General features: G+C 43.0%; 1 long non-coding RNA gene across 1 annotated transcript; it reads right to left on the reverse strand.

Annotated features, from left to right (window-relative positions):
* Nucleotides 1–4,218: 4,218 nt before the first annotated feature.
* LOC147582759 (uncharacterized) lies at nt 4,219–9,649 on the reverse strand. Its single transcript, XR_015248779.1, has 3 exons — nt 9,321–9,649; nt 7,184–7,552; nt 4,219–5,558 (listed from the first exon to the last, which is right to left on the reverse strand). It is a non-coding gene; the product is annotated as an uncharacterized LOC147582759 (long non-coding RNA).
* Nucleotides 9,650–17,958: the final 8,309 nt, after the last annotated feature.

A 17,958-nucleotide genomic window follows, 5' to 3' on the forward strand; every position in this document is an offset into this window, starting at 1 on the left:
TGCAGTTGCGGGTGTGGCATTCGGGGAAGAGGGAGCCAGCTTCTGAGAAGGCAGATCAAAGTTTCAGGGGGATTGTTGAGGCTTGAAACACCATTCTTGACCCTGAACATTAGGACGTACTTCCCATAGCGAGAGGGAGATGGCGGCCTCAAAGCCAAAGGAAGGATCAGCAGCTGGGACGCTCGGGACTCTGCAGAAGCAGGAGTAAAGAGCAGCCGGTTACCTGGCTAAAGGAGAAATGGTACCCAAGGACAAGTACAGGGCCCCTAGTCAGGGGTTTCATCCCAGGGAAGGTCAAAGACCCCCGGAGCCAGAGAAACAGAAACCAGCAGAGTGACAGAGATGGGAGAAAGGCAGAGAACAGAGTTATGGTTTAAGAACAGAATGACAGAGACCGAGAGACAGCAGCAAAGACAACTAGTCAAATGAAGATCATGAAAGAAAGAGAAAACCAGTGAGTGATCCAGACTGAGAAGGAGACAGATCTGGAATCGGGGACAGAGTGAAGAGATAAAGAGAGAGAGAGAAACACGGATTTAAGGGCAGTTAGACATAGGCAGATAAGAAGAGCCACAGAATGGGAGAAGAAACATACTTCTGGATGCTCAGAAACCCCACCAACAGAAGCAGGTGGTCCACTGTGGCCACCTGTCCTCTAGCCAGAGCCTCTTCCATGACTTTGTAACCATTATTGGCAAATTCCACAGCCTCAGGTGCCAGGATTTCGAGGGCTGTTGGGTTTTATAGTGGGGGCAGACACAGTGGTTGTGATGGTCCTTTCCCAGCCTTGTGACTTATATGTTCCTTACTTCCCTTTCCAGAACTGGCTGGGCTTTTCTGAGCTGATGTTACATAGTCAGGAAGCTCAGTCAGACCCCCACAGTTCTGGCTCAATGATAATGGCTTATCTGCTCCAGGGAGGACCCGAAGGCCTCAAAGAACAGGGTGGGGGTAAAATGGAAAACATTGCAGCAGGGGATCTCACTGGAACAAGCAGACTGCCAGCTTGCATGGCCAAGTTCTGAGCGAGGTAGAGGCCCATGTCAGAACCTGTTGCCAGCTACACTTGAGAGAAAAATCTAATTCACACAGGCATAGGAAAAAGCAGGATTTACTGGTTCAGGAAACTGAATAAACTAAGAACAGGTGTTCTTTTCAGGTGCAATTTGATCAGGGGCTCAGATTATAGTTCCCAGAAGATTCTCTCCACTCCACTGCCCTTCATAGTGAGGCTCTCTCCTGGAATTTGTCATATGGGGCTGTCACACCTCCTTCCATCTTCTCAAAGCCAGGTCCTGTAAGAAAGCCTAAACACTTCTGGGTAACCCAGCTGCTTAGCATTGACTAGAAGTAAACCTTTGAACCCATGATTGAGGCCAGAGACATGGATGTACTGATTGATTTAAGCCAAGGTCACTGTGCTTATCATTGGGTGAAACTCCTAAATACAATGTGATTTTCCGAAAGTGGGAGGGGGAGTGATTCTCCAGGAGAAATTAGGATATAGCTACCAGAAGGGTGACAGGATACCCAGTGGTAAAGGCAACAATGTCCTCTAGAGTCTACCCCTCATGGCTGCAGAAATCAACGTAGTCATAAATTCTCATTCAAACCCTTCCTCAACCACCAACACTTACCTAAAGTGCACTCAATCTCTCTCCCAAGAAAGACAACAAGATGTCTCTTCTAGTACTACCTTCACGTCCGAAATCTGGATGACAGCAGTTCTCTCAGTGAAGTCCAGATAAGGCTCTCTGTAGACTTTACAGATTAAGTAAATATAATAAGCTAAAATAAGTTGAACCATTTTGAACGTGCCCAACATAAAATGGTAGGATGAGAACTGAATAACTGTATTGAAAACTCCTATTTGCTGAAGAGAAACATGTGAAGCAACATGCAGGCAGTCACTGGTCCATAGTTCATATTGTATATCCCGGAAGACAGGGATGTGAGGGCTTCCAGTCTGGAAGTGGAGTGACTTTCTTGTTCCTGCTGGTCCAGCTCTGCTCTCTGGGGAGCCTCTCTCTTGGCCAATGCCTTCCATGGCTGTATCTCAGGGAAGCACTTCAGAGGATGCCCTTTGGGGGTGAGGGAAGTATACCTTTTTGGGAATTCACTTCATAGGGCACACTTCATAGGATATCCATTTTGGCATGAGCGATCATTGACCATTGCTGCTGACGCTTGGGTTTCTTACTTAGTTGACTGCTAATCCATTTGCTTCAAATAAGAGCGCACTAGTAGTCATACTCAGAAATCTTATCAACTCATGCTTGTCTTTTATTTGTTCTGCTCGGTCCTCAATGTGTACTCTTAACCTAAAGATGCATGTCTTAATTTAATTCTGAGATTTTTTTCTTCTGTTTATCTATTTGAATGTTGCTTCTCTGACATTCTCTCCATTCTCTTTCTGGAACTTCCATTGGCTAATTATTAAACCTTCAAATTTTTAGTCTCCAGTCATTTTCTATTTCCAGAATTTCTATTTGGAAATATATATATGAATTTATTTATATATAATTTGTATATATATATATATATATACATATAAAAGTTTATATGTATGTGTGTATATGTGTGTGTGTATATATGTGTATATATACATCTCTATCTGGGAAATCTAAATGATGTGTATTTTTCTGCTACCCTTTTAGGAAATTAAGCAATACAAATTTTGAGCACTTATTAGGTATCTTCATGTCCTTAACATTCAGCATCATTTTTGATTTAAAAAAAAAATTTTTTTTTAATGCTTATTTCCTTTTGAGACAGAGAGAGACAGAGCATGAACGGGGGAGGGTCAGAAAGAGGGAGACACAGAATCTGAAACAGGCTTCAGGCTCTGAGCTGTCAGCACAGAGCCCGACACGGGGCTCGAACTCACGGACCGTGAGATCATGACCTGAGACAAAGTCGGCCACTTAACCGACTGAGCCACCCAGGTGCCCCATCATTTTTGATTTTTAAATGAAGTCAAAAGAGAACTAGTTTCAGGCAACAAGTACCTAACGATAACTGTCTTTGGTGTTATATTTCCTCCCATAAATGAGAATCAAACTATTGATCAGTGGTGCTTCCATGTAAATTTAATTTTAGGATCCTCTCCAATTAGACAGCTAACCAAGAGCCATTCCTTACAAAAAAAAAAAAAAAAAAAGACATGAATTACCTATTGGTGGAGGAAGGAAAGGAAGGAATTTAGCATCATTTAGTAACTGAGTATGTGTCTCATAGTTTTCATATAGGAAATACAGATTGATATCTCTGTTGAAATGGTTTCTACCATTTTTTATAGGTCATTGGGGTAGCCGTAGCTTTGGCTTCAATCCCTGGTTCTCACCATAACCATCCAGGAGAAGGTTAGAGGCACTCTAACTCTTCCTGCTGACCTGCCACCCTTTCCCTCTCCCTGTCCTCTGATAAATTCATGCACACACCTTGGGTTCATGAGGTTTGGAGTTTGTATCTGTCTAATATCTTCTTCTGAATAGTAGCTCTGTTGGTGCGCACAATCCTAGAAGAATCTGTCACTGAGCAGTTGGTAATGGCTCCTGAACTTTGAGAAGAACTCATAAGACAGCATTGTGCTTAATAAGTAATCAGTGGACACAGAAGATGGGACGGGACCGGATACCTATCATCCATAAGCTGCTTATAATTGGTTCTGACCCTAAAATCATTGACTGTTTGCAATGAAATGTACTTCAGAATAGATTTAGGCCAATCTATTTTACAGAGAAGAAAACAGAATCCGAAAGGGAGGTGATCCAACCATAATCACATATAAATTAGTTACCATATGTGAGATATTGTTTCTCTGAATTTGGTCACTCCCAACTAATACCAGGAGTCTGCTCTATTTGGCCTTGTCCTTCCTGACCTGATCTGGATCCCAGATTCTTACTCCATCTTTTCCATCCAACCATTATGGTCCTATATCCTGTAAGACTATTGAGCCTACCATGAACAAGGCACTATGCCAGGTCCTGGGGATACAAAAGTTAATAGGACACATAGATGCAGTACAATCTAGTGGATAAATGCATGAACATCAGAATTAACCCAATCTGGATTCAAATCTTGGCACTAGCACCACACACACACACACACACACACACACACACACACACACACGTTGGAGCTCACAGAAAGATATCAGGTCTTTCACCAACTGAGATTATTATAAATTGAAAGATCTTACTCAGTCCAGTTAACTGTCAACCTAATCTACTTCCAGATTCTAGAGATTTTGTCATTGATCCACTGTGCGACCTTAGTCAGGATATGGTGGCTCTTGGAGCCTCAATTTCTCCACCTGTACATGAGAATATTGAACTAGAAGAAGACGAAGGTCTCAGCTGGAACTGATGTTGCCATTGCTCAAGACCCTCAACAGAGGCTGAGGAGGCCTCACCCCACTGCTGATGGCATCTCCTGTTCTCAAGGGCCTGCCTTGGCTCTGTTCATAGACTGGGCTCCTAAGGTTTAGGGTGGGAAAAGGGTACAGGAGAAGACTATGGTTGCTCCCTCTTAAGGAAGGCTGTTGGGGGTGCCTGGGTGGCTCAGTCAGTTGAGCATCTGACTTCGGCTCAGGACATGATCTCACAGTCCATGAGTTCAAGCCCCGCGTCGGGCTCTGTGCTGACAGCTCAGAGCTTGGAGCCTGCTTCAGATTCTGTGTCTCCCTCTCTCTCTACCCCTCCCCTGCTCATGCTCTCTCTCTGTCTCAAAAATAAATAAAAACATTTGAAAATTTTTTTTAAAAAAGGGAGGCAGTTGTACCTCACCTCTGGTTCCTCTTCACCCTAAGACTCAAGCCCATGTTTCTGTCTGATGGACTTTTTCCTCTTTCACTCACAGATACCATCTGCCCTGCCATCCATTGGTGTTGGGGGAGCAGGGGGTCTCTGACTCCCTTTCTGTGTTAGGTGCCCCTTTCTGTGCCTCATTTTCCCTATCTCTCTGCCTATTGATTTGTATGTCTCCACACTAGGCTATGATCTCCTGGAGGGACAAAACTTGTGTCAGTTTTGCTTTTTACTAGTACTGATAGTCAGCAGACCTCAATAAATGTAGATAGTAAATTCCATGAGTTCTATTAAATAAATTATATCTATTTGGTTCTTTGCTGCATACCCATTGTTTAACCCAAAGCCTGACACATGAGAACAATTTGATGAATAAATGAATGAATGAATGAATGAACCACTGGATAAATGAATGACTGAGTGAATGAACCCAGGAAGAGGCCACCAGCAACCATCTGTTCATCTCCAGTCCTCCATGGCTTTCCTTTCCCTGATGTGAAGACCCTCAAGGCTGTAAGCCCTAGGAGACTTGCTAGATGCAGGTATGATAGAAGCAGTGGGAGGTTTGAAAAGAAGACACGTAGACATGGGGAAAAAAGATGCTGAGAAGGGATGAGAACATGGGAGAGTCAGCATATCCAGGCATCAAGAGCAAGCTGGGTCTTCAATGCTTTCCCGATCACGCTTCCTTGTCTTGAAGTTTTGCCATTTGTCCAGGTTGGATTCTTCTCTGAGATTCTGGGGAGACTGAGAAAGGTAGTTCCCGTCAGAAAAGAAATCAGTACAAAGGATGGCTAGAGACGCCAGGGGTGAGGAGAATGGGGGATGCTGGGGGACAGGGGCAGCAAATATCTGAATCTGAAGCAGAAGCCGGGGAGCTTCCATGGCTGGAGCTTCTGAGACCTCGCCATGCTCAAAATGATTTGTGATTGTGTCTGATTTCAGACCAGACCAGGTGTTTCTCACACTTTTCCCCAAGACCTGGATATTTCCCAAAAGGAAGGTGTCTGTTTACTCTACGAACAACAGAAAAGAAGCTTTGTGACCTGTCCATAAAGAAGTGGTTTGGGGGCATGAGAAACCAGACTGAAAACAGATGTGGCCTCGGTGGTGGTGGCCCATGTATTTGCCTCGTAATTACCCATTAAATCGTCCTCTCATTTTATGTACTTTTCTGAATGTATTTTTATCCTACAATGTGAAATGTTGGTGAGAGGAACAAGCGTTGGAGACGAGGTGATGGTCAGCTATGCTAGAGCAAAAACAGGCCATGAAACTCCAGAGCAAAGAGGTACAGACCCGAGGCGCTCAGGAAATAGCCCCCAAATGACCAACTTCTAACTCCTTCTGCTTGATTTCAGGGACTTTTGTTAAAAGATCACAGACTTTGAAGCTAGACCCACCTGCTTTCAAATCCTGACTCCCCCACTTAATAAATCTGCTTTCTTAGATAATTATACGTAATAGGTACTGAGTACTCGTTACATGCCAGACACAGTACTGAGTGCTTTGTCACTTTCAAACCTCATGAAAATGCTTTGAGAGGTGTTACAGTCATCTGATTTTATAAACAGCAAAAATAAGGCTCAGAGTCGGCCTCCCATGTAATGTGATGGGAGGAGGGAACACTTTGGATGAAGTCGACAGAGAGCTGCCTACGAACTGATGCTATGTGTCCAAAGCTGGGGCTCAGAGAAGAGAAACCCTGGGAGGGTCACCTCTAGTCTGTGTAGTTGATGGGTCTCATGTGCAAACGATGAATGAGCTCCAGAAAGAAGCATCAGTTAGCATATTAGCACCGACTGTCCTTGGTGTTATCTTTTAAAAAGATATTTCTTTTTGCTTTGATGGGATCAATTTTACTCCCCTCTTCCTTTATGGGTTATACTTTTTTTTTTAATGTTTATTTATTTTTGAGAGAGAGAGAGAACGTGTGAGCAGGAGAGGAGCAGAGAGAGAGAGGGAGACACAGAATCTGAACCAGGCTCCAGGCTCCGAGCTGTCAGCACAGAGCCGGACACAGGGCTTAAACGCACAACGAACTGAGATCATGACCTGAGCCGAAGTCGGACACTTAACCGACTGAGCCACCCAGGCGCCCCTATGGGTTACACTTTTCATGGCAATATTAAGCAAACTACCCTCACCTGAGAACAATCTCCTATATTTTCTTCAAACATTTTTAAAAGATTCTTTCCCCACATTTCAGTCATTAATCCATCTGGAATTTATTTATTTTTTTTTTACGAAAGGTGCAAACTAAGGATCTTGTTTCAACTTTTTCCAATATGAAATGCCAATTGTTCCCCCATCTCATTGATCTCCTGTTCATTTATAAAACCACATCTATCTTGTACCAAGTTTTCACTTACAGATGGATGTGTTTTTGCATGACGTTAGGTGTTCTCACTCAGCCTGTCCAGTCTCAAACCAGCATTCTTGGGTGCTCTTTTAATTAATACATATGCTTTATATATCCTGGTCCTTTGCGGCACACTTCTGTTTTACTTATTCAGAATTGTTTTGGGTCTTCTTGCACTTCTCCTCCACCATATACATTTTAGAGTCAATTTTTCGAGGTCCTTAAGAAAATCTGTTGAGATTTTAATTACAGTGGTATCACAGCTATAAATTACTGGGGGCAGCCACAATATTTACCACAGTGAGTCCTCCCAAATATAAAAACAATGAGCATCACTCTATCCAAGGCCTCTTCAAGTCGTGCAGTAAAGTTTTATTATCTGAAAAACAACAAAAAAAAAGTGTTATTATTTTCACATAAACTTTGCAAACTTTGCCTTGGTTTATTTTTAGGTAGTTACCCATTTTACGGTTACAGTGAATATAGGATCTTTCCCTCTTTTCACATCTTTACTAGTTTCTGATGTGTAAGCATGCAATCAATTTTTTGCATACTGACTTTTGCCATCGCAAACTCGATGTATTCCCTCATGAGTTTTAATAGTTTCTCATGAGTCTCTTGGCTTTCATCTGAAGACATACCATCTGTAAGCATTAACAACTCTCTCTCTTCCTTTCCAATCCGTATACCTCCCTATTAAAAGAAATTTTATTGAAGTATAGTTGACACACGATGTTACATTAGCTTCAGGTGTACAACAGAGTGATCCAACTTCTCTCTATGTTATGCTGGGCTTACACGTGTAACTACCATCTGTCCCCATACAACAACATTGCTACAATACCTTTGACCGTATTCCCTATGCTGTGCCTTTTATCTCCGTGACTCATTCATTCCATAACTGGAAACCTGTACCTTCCAGTCTCCTTCACCCATCTTGCCCATCCCCCTACCATCCTCCCCTCTGGGAACCATATATATATATATATATATATATATATATATATACATACATACATATATGCCTCTTTATTTTTATGTCTTGTTTTATTGCATTGACCTAAGATCACTGATATGATTTGGAATGAGAGTGGTAATAGAGGGCATCTGGGCCTTACACTATCTTTAAGGATACTGCTTCTTTAGTTTCACCATTGAATGTAATATTTGCTGTAACTATTTGCTAAATACCCTCCACTAGGTTAAAAAGGTTCGTTTTTGTTCCTAGTATAGTGTGTATTCTTATCATGAGTGAACATTGAACAATATAGAATGATTTTTAGAAATCAATTTAAAAACTCCTTTGGCTTTTCTTCTTTAAACTTTTAATTTGCTTCATCACATTGATAGATTTTCTGTTCTTGAACTATCCTTGCATTCCTAAGACCTATGCTATTTATTTAGGGATTTTTTTTTAGCATATTCAATATCCTAACGCTTAATTATACTCGTCACTTTGAAATAATTTCAAATGCATGGAAAAAACTGGAAGAATGGTACAAAGAACTATCATATTCCTTTCACTCAGATCCACTAAGTGTTAAAATTTTGCCACATTTGTTTTATTATTGTCTTTCTTTCATCTATGAGTGAGAATATAATGCTCTATACTGACCATTGAAAGTAAGTTGCTTACATGAGATTTAGTCATGAATACTTCAGGATGTATTCTCTGTGAATAAAGGCATTCTTTTACATAACCACAGTACAGTCATCAACTTCAGGAAATTCAACATCGGCGATTTCCTGACATTTTAATTGGGATTTTCCCACCATATCTTCATAAGGAAAAAACAAAGTCCACAATTTTCTTCTCAAACTCTAATTGTAATATCAAATACATGGTATCAAAAATAAAAGCCACAAAAGTTTCTATGTGTGTTTTCCTTGTCCTGGTCTCTGAAATAATTTGGGATTGAAAGTATCTCTTTTGTAGAAGTTGGGTAAAATATTAACCTATCACCCCTCATTTCCATATTTGAAGGGAGAAATTTAATCACCAAATTGAAATATCTCAACCTATTTCCTCTTACTAGGGGAGAAATTTAATTGCCACATAAAATTCTTTAATGAGCATATCTTTATTCAGCTTTTGAATTTCTTCCTGAACCCAGAAAGGACAAAGAGAGAAGAAAGGCTGGTCATACCTGGTCTCCACTAGAGCAGTTCAATTCAGACCCTTGTTACAATTCCTGAAAAATGAAATCAAGGAGGATCACAGCCATGTGTGGGCTAATTTCTGCATAAAGCCCAATAGAAAGTCCTAAACCCAACCCACAACAGCAATTAGCAACACTTTGAATCGGAGGTGGAGCGTGCATCCGTGTAGGAAAGAACCCGGAGCTCATCCTAAAGGAAAATAACCATGTACCACGATTGACCTACAGTCACTGCATTCTCACCTCACAAACTTATCTTTTATCCTCACCACCATAGAAGAAAGCAAGTATTATTGACCCTTTTACGCCCTTGGAAATGGAGGCTCGGAGAGGTGAAGTCACCAGCTCAGCATTTGGGTGCTAATAACGCACAACTATGACTCAAGCCATGATCTGTCTGGTTCAAAGCCCTTTGTTCTTTCCACTCCTCATGCTGAGAGAGGAAGGCCACAAATCCCACTCTCTCTCTCCTCCCATCATCCCTTAAGCCCCAGGCCAGACTTCTGCCCCAGACAGAAACGGAACACGTAGAAAGCATGTACTGATTCACTGCGTGCATTATCCACTACGTGTCTGGCCCTGAGTTGAGAGCTGGGGGCACACCGATGAATGGAGCCCAAAGTTATTCTTAAAGCATGTGCTCACACTAGGGACAAATCTTTCACTTTTCCATCCAGGGAGAAGAAAGAGAATCTTTGGACCACAGGACCACACAATCTTCATTCATTCACACATGCATTCATTCATTCAACAAATACATGTTAAAACCTACCATGTGCCATGTGCCAGGCATGTCCCTAGGCATGGGGAATTCAGAAATAATGAAAACTCTAACTCTCTGTCCTTTTGAACCTTATAGAAAATGAGGAGATTATGCTCTACTGAGAACAGCTTATATTCTATGAGGGAGCTTCCATTCTCTCCTGTTGGTGGTGGTAATCAGGTCTTGGGGATGCAATCAGACCCAGGCACTGGGAACCTGCTGTGTTTTTTTCCCACCCTTAGGGTTCAGTGGGATGGATGGAGGCTCCATACAGAATGAGTATTAACTTGGGTTGGAGAGAGGCAAGTTCCAACTCTGGCTTCTACTGACTCCCTCTGTGAACAGCCTTCTCTGGGCCTCAGCCTGTCCATTCATGGAACATTCATCCCATCAGCGATCTCGGTGGCAATGGCAAAGCTCCAGGGACCTTTGGAAAACATATAAAGGTGTTCTGGGGTTTCAAAATGATTGGGGAGGCCTACTTACCTCTAGTGGGTGAGGGCCAAAGACGGCAGACATCGTACATCGCACAGACAACCCTTCATACCTAGCAAGTGCCAACATCTTGCATAACTTTCAAAATGTTCCACGGCTGTGAGCCACACTACTATGAACATTTGTGTAGAAATATTTGTTTGAATACTTTTTTCAATTCTTTTGGATATATTCCTAAGAGCAGAATTGCTGGGTCTTATGGTAATTACACGTGGTAATTCTGTGTTTACCTATTTGAGGAAGGACCGAATTGTTTTTCCAGTGTTGGTACACCCATACAATGGAATGTGATTAAGCCATAAAAAGGATTCAAATACTGATCCATGCTACCATGTGGATGAACCTTGAAAGCACTATGCTGAGGGAAAAGCCAGACACAGAAGATCACCTACTTTTATGAATCCATCGTATAAAGCTTCCAGAATAAGTAAGTCTATAGAGACATAAAGCAGACTAGTGGTTCCCAAGGGCCTGGGGGAGAGCGGAATGGGAAGAAACTGCTTAATGGGGACAGGTTTCAAAAGAAACCTGGAGTGGTGGAAATGTCTTAGAGCTAAATAGAGGTGATAGTTGCACAACATTGTGAAGGCATAAATGTCATGGAATTATACACCTGAAGATGGTCGACAGGACATTTGTGTTATATTAATTTTTCTTTCATTTTTAAAGGTTTTTTTTTTAATATCTTGCTGGACACTTTGAAAGTGAAGCATCTGTTTATATGAGCCTAGTGCCAAACTCATTTTATGTATAAGCACAAAATATTTTGTCTACTTTTAAGAACCACTGATTTTTTTTCAGGAATGCAACTAGCATGTAAATGCAGGGAAGATTATCCTTTAAAATTTTTTTAAATTTATTTTTGAGAGAGAGAGAGCACAAGCCAGCAAGGGGCAGAGAGAGAGAGAGAGAGAGAGAGAGAGAGAGAGAATCTCAAGCAGGCTCCATGCTGCTCATAAACTGTGAGCTCATGACCTGAGCTCAAATCAAGAGTCAGATGCTTAACTGACTGAGCCATCCAGATGCCCCAGGGAAGAATTACCTTTTGTTCAGAACTTTATCAAGAGCTGTTGGCCATTTTACAACATGATATCCCCAAGAGAAACACGTTCATAATCTTTGAGTTGTAACTACAACTGTGTCTATCACATCCCCAAAGTTCGAGGGCTCTTGGCAACTTGATCACATCTTCAAGTAGCCCTGGTGGAGCACTGAAACATTGGAACACACAACTTCGGCTCAGGTCATGGTCTCACGGTTCATGGGTTCGAGCCCTGCATCAGGCTCAGTGCAAAGCCTGCTTGGGATTCTCTCTCTCTCTCTCTCTCTCCTTTTCTCTCTGCCCCTCCTCTGCTTGTGCTTTCTCTCTCTCTCTCTAATACATATATACATATATATGTATATGTATATGTATATGTATATGTATATGTATATGTATATAAACACATATCCTTTTACTATAAATTATACTTTCCCTTTACTTCATTTCTATCATTACAGTTAGTATGTGATAATGACCTGTTTCTGATATAACAGGTGTAGATTAATAAAGGGGATGTAACAAAAGATTTGTTGTTAAAAGCGTTGGGGGGGGAAGAACATTGAGTCCATAGGGTTTAAAAACACTTATTTAGATCCCTCCAGAAGGACTCTATGAAATAAGTTTAGGCTTGACTCGAGGCAGCACCCCCACATTCATTCCCAACCCACCCAGGGACCCCAGCAAACCACTTCAGAGGTGGAGAGCCGAAGCTAAGGCAGAATCTGTGGATTGACTCACTCAACATCCACTCCGACCTCTTTCTTTCCGGTGTAACTCTCTATAGCACAGAGGCTGGAGAAAGTTAAAGCTACATTTCCTGACCTCTCAGAGTGAGGGTTCTGGCTGTGATTTGAGTTTCACCAATCAGATACTCTCTCTAAAACGCTGACACAGAACTAAGTCTGCAAGGACGCGGAGTGCAGGGCACAGACCGCGGCAGAGGCAGCATGGTTCTCTAGTAGGTAGCTTCCTGAACTGTGCCAAAGCAGCATGACTCAGGGGAGGAAATTTTCCCAGAAACTCAGCTTACAGCCTCCTTCAGCCCCCCTGAGCAATTCGGTAGAATGCCAGTTTCTGACAATAAATCACTCTCCGCTTAAACTTAGCCACAGTGGTTCCTGGTTTTGCAACCAACCCTTAACCAATATTGACAATAAGAGAGGTACAGGGCTTGCCTGAGGTCAATCAGCCAGTCGATGGCAGAGCTGAAGTTCCAATCCAAGACTCTGTAAGATGTGGCCCCCTGTTCCCCAGCCCCAAGCAGCCTTAAGTCCCAGAACCCTGATCAGAAGGGACTGGGGTAGAGACACTTCTAGGGCAGACCCTGTTGGTGAGGGAGGGATTCCTGCCCTAGGGGTTGAGGATGGCCACACGTGACCCTCAACGCTGGACAGATGATATCAAGAGCAGTTTAGCAGTGACATACACTCACAGCTTGAGGGAAGACCCACATACCGCACAGTGGAACATGGAGGTAGCACTTGAAAACAGAGTGGACACTGGGTTCAATGGGTTGTGTGAAGATGGGTTTGTAGTATCGAGAAGGTGGGATGTCCTCTGGTTCCCATGGGAGGATATAATTGGCTGGTTTGAATAATTCCATCACTACAGGGAACTGAAACAGGCGACTTAGGGATAAGCAGGAACTGTGCCTGGTTCTTTGATAAGGGGGTTGTCTAGCTAGGAGACTTTATTAGTGGGTGCAGAGTGGGGGTGAGGGGAGGCTGAGATTAGGACATTCCAGAGCTCCCCCAGTCTTACCAGATGTCGAGGCAACACATCATATTGAGTCTCAATTTGACGTCTTACACCACAGCTTCTTGTGCAAAATTGTTGAGGTGATGGAAGGAAGTGTTGAAGATAGAAATGCCAGACAGGTGCTTCCCTGAGAGGTAAACACAGACAGAGGATCCCTTATCCATGGCCCAGGGCACCAAAGGCTGCAGTCATAAGTGGGTCGCATGAGACCACCCTCTTCCGGGTCTTTTCAAAATGGGAGCACACGCCTGTCCAGACACAACCTTGCAGCCCTGGCCTTTCATCTCATAGCTGTGAGGGGGTCCGAGTATCACATACTCCCCTCTGGGTATGTCCAGCCTTCCTTCATCACAATAGGAAAGAACAAGGCCAAAGGTGATCCTCATCTCTGTGGGTCTTCCCCACCTCTCCTATAGGTACAATAGATCCTGAGGATTGCCTTCCAGAATAAGCAATGCCCTTGGCCATTGTTGGACTGTTCCCGATACAACCCATAACTTTCATCGGTTTCTGGCCCATTTGCTTCCAGTCAATGCTGTGGACTTGTAACCAAAGCCAAGTATCTTCTTGCCTAGATGTTAATGTATTCACTCTGCTCTATACTTGATCTATGCTTTCAGTGTGAACACTCACAACCTCTTTCAATTCCGGAAAATGCTCTCCCATTGCTTCTTTGCATATTTCTTCTGACTTTGTTTCCTCTCATTCTAGAACTTGAGCTGTATGTATTTTTTTCTAATTTTTTCTTTCTTTTTCCATAGCAATCAGTTCTTGATTCATATCCTCCTATTTTTATTTTACAATCTCTTGCTCTCTTTTTGCGAATGTTATTCCTTTTATCATCCTCCCAAGGGTCATAAAATTCTTATTTCAAAGTTATTTGGGGGGATAAGGCTGTTATTTGCGTTTTGCTGTTAGTGACCTCATCTACTAATTGTTAAATTTTTTGGCTCTTTTTTCAAGAGAACCTTCATCAAAATGCCTTGTATAAATAAGTCGGAGACCCTGCAACACTCACAATAAAACTATCTTTCTCTCTATTGGTTTAAAAATAGATTAATGGAGGGGCGCCTGGGAGGCTCAGTTGGTTAAGCGTCTGACTCTTGATTTCAGCTCAGGTCATGATCTCACAGTGTGAGATCAAGCTATGAGTTGGGCTCCACACTGAGCATGGAACCTGCTTGGGATTCTCTCTCTCCTTCTCTCTTTGCCACTTCCCTGCTCTCTCTCTCCCTCTCTCTTTCAAAATAAATTAAACCTAAAAACAAAAAAAAAAGAATTTCTAATTACTTAAATTCAATTTAGTGATTAATTTTTAAAAATTAATAGAGTATAACAATTAAGTAATCATACTAAGATCCTTGCCCAGTCCTCAGAAATATAAATTTTACATGTAGCAACAAATAGAACATGAAATGATTACAACCACGAGAAGTTTCTCTGGGCAAACACTGTGACAGCTGACTGATTTGTTTAATGTTGCAGAGCAGAGAGGGATGTGCCCATGGAACCTGCCTCAAGGGCAGTCGGGGAATGAAAACAGGTCTGGCCATAGCCAATCATTTGTGCAACAAGAGAGGTTAGGAAAGGAAACACAGCACCTCCTTTCTTAAAAATAAAGTTATAAGGGTGCCTGTGTGGCTCAATCGGTTAAGCATCAGACTTGATGCTTGGTTTCAGCCCAGGTCATGATCTCACAGTTCATTGGTTTGAGCCCCGAGCCAGTCTCTGTGCAGGCAGCAAGGAGTCTGCTTGGGATTCTCTCCCTCCTTCTCTGCCCCTCCCCCACTTGCGCTGTCTCTTTCTCAAAATAAATAAATAAACTTAAAAAAAAAAGTCATAAAGGGGCACCTGGGTGGCTCAGTCAATTGAATGTCCGGCTCTTGATTTCAACTCGGATCATGATCCCAGGTCATGGGATCAAGCCCCGCATTGAGTGTGGAGCCTGCTTAAGATTCTCTCTCTCCCTCTTTCTCTCTCTCTCTCTCTCTCTCTCTCCCTCCTTGGCCCCTCCCCTATGTACATGCTCTCTCTCGCTCTCTCTCTAAAAATAAAATAAAATAAATAAAAAGAAATTTGTAGGAGATACCAAGTGAAGTGCGTGCATTTTTGATAAGTGTGCACTTCTGGTGAATATACAGTTTGAAATACGATTTTTTATCCAATTTTATAAAAACGCAGAATTGTTTCACTTTTTTTTTTAAGCTCTGTTGTTAGCACACAGAACACTTCATTGTTTTGGAGGAAGGGCATATGTCACGACTCGAATATCTCCAAAGCTAGATTGCTACAAGGGGAAAAACACCTTTCCCTTCCAGTTTTGAGAAACTTCCTCTTGCTTCCCAGGAGGAGGGATTCCTTGATGTTGACACACATTAGCCACCTTGGCACAGATGTCTTGTGGTGTGGAAAAACTAAAATTCATTTTTTACGTCCTCTTCTCCCTCTGCCTTCAACTTAGACTTGACTCCCTTAAACCCAGAGACCTATTGGAGCCCGACTCCAAAACATGGTCCCCAGTACATCAGGTGATCTGGAGTTTACAGTGTCACCATGGAGATAGCATACCTCCAAAGAGCTCCTTTTCTAGCTTGTGCATCTTCAGATGGATAATGCTGCCATTTTCATTTCATTTCCTGGAAGTCCGGGTCGGCTTGTGAAAAGTTGTTCCACAACATGCTAAATATGAACTGTCAACCTCACTCTATACTTTCCCTGTTCGGAGCATCCCATGAAGACTTCATTGGCTTTCTGATATTGGTGGTTCATTGAAGAAGGGAGTTTGGAAATTGTCGTACCCTGTTAACAATCATCTGCCCGTGTCCTGCCTGAAATACCATGATTTTCTATGAAAAATATCTTTAATAAAGCTGCATACAGTTTGGTTCAGAAAAAATAAAAATAAAAATAAATTTAAAAAAAAGAGGGGCGCCTGGGTGGCTCAGTTGGTTAAGCATCCAACTCTTGGTTTCGGCTCAGGTCATGATCTTGTGGTCTGTGGGGTCGAGCCCTGAGTCGGGTTCTGCACTGATAGCACAGAGCCTGCTTGGTATTCTCTCTCTCTCCCCCTCTCTCTGCCCCTCCGCCACTTCATCCTCTCTCTCTCTCTCTCTCTCTCTCTCTCTCAAAAATAAATAAACTTAAAAAAAGAAAAGAAAAAAAGGCTTATAAAAACACATACTGAAATCACTTAGGTAGTGCTTCCTGGATGCTGAGCACTGATAAGTTTGCTAGAATTCACTTATTGAACACTCAAAACAATTCCATGAGGTTGGAACTATTATCAGCTCCATTTTATGAATGAGGAAACTAAGACAAGGGGTCCAACTTACTCAGCAAATAAAAAACAAACTTAGGATTCCAAAGCAAGCAGACTGGCTTCAGAGCACTACCCTGGCTGCCTCTGTGGGCACAGGAAACATCTGGAAAGAATCCCAAGAAACCATTGTTCTGTGGTTACCTCTGGGGAATGGGATTTGGAGAGCCAGGCGATTTTTTTTTTCCACTGGATACTCTGCGCTATTCATGTTTTATTTTAATAATGAGCCTGAATTCCTCTTATAATCAAAAATTGTTTTTAATACAAAGAATTTATTTACCAGTTATTTGGGGTTTTTAAAGTTTATTTATTTATTATTGAGAGACAGAGTAGGAGAGGGGGAGAGAGAGAGGCATAGAGAGAACCCCAAGCAGGCTCTGCCTTGTCAGCACGGAGCCCGATGTGGGGTCTGAACTCATGAACTGTGAGGTCATGACATGCGCTGAAACCGAAAGTCAGACGCTCAATTGAGCCGTCAGGCCACCCAGGTGCCCTGTTTTTTGTTTTTAATGTTTATTTGTTTTGAGAGAGAGAGAGAGAGAGAGAGAGAGAGAGAGAGAGAGAGAGACAGCATGAACTGGGAAAGGGCAGAGAGGGAGAGAGAGAGAGAGAGAGAGAATTCCCAGCAGGCTCCGAGATGTCAGCAAGGAGCCCGACACAGGGCTCGATCCCATGAACTGCAAGATCATGACCTGAGCTAAAATCAAGCGTCAGATGCTTAACCGACTGGGCCACCCAGGCGCCCCATGCTGGTTTTGTGTTTGTTTTGCTTTTTTAATCTGTGTATGTGGAGCTAAAAACTGAGCCGGTCCTGTAGGAGGACTGGTGAGCACGGACACCTGCCCTCCTGGAGCTCTGTCAGGGCTGGGGGTGGGGGACACTGTGGGGCACCTGGTGGAGGAGCCATGAACGAGGCTGAGGAAGAGGAAGTGAAGGCCGTCGCTCTTCCACAGCTGCCGGCAAACTCGGGTGTGCATCACCGCCCCCTGGGGGGCTGGTGGAAACACCGAGTGCTGGGCCCACCCCCGGAGCTGGGAGGCAGATCTAGAGTGAGACCTGAGAATGTGCATTCCTGCAGCTTCCCACGTGATGCTGAGCCTGGGACCACACTCAGAGCCGGGGGTCCATCCTTCTCTCACGGGCAGTATTTTAAGTTTCTGAAGCGAGTGAACATCACCTGATCTCACGGAAGCCTCGCCCGCCCTGAGAGAGAAGGGGGTGGGCAAGGCAGGGGAGCAGAGGAGCCTGA

Source organism: Puma concolor, chromosome A3, assembly GCF_028749965.1.
Source record: "Puma concolor isolate L17-30 chromosome A3, mPumCon1.1.hap2, whole genome shotgun sequence".
In the NCBI taxonomy this organism is placed as follows: Eukaryota; Metazoa; Chordata; class Mammalia; order Carnivora; family Felidae; genus Puma; species Puma concolor.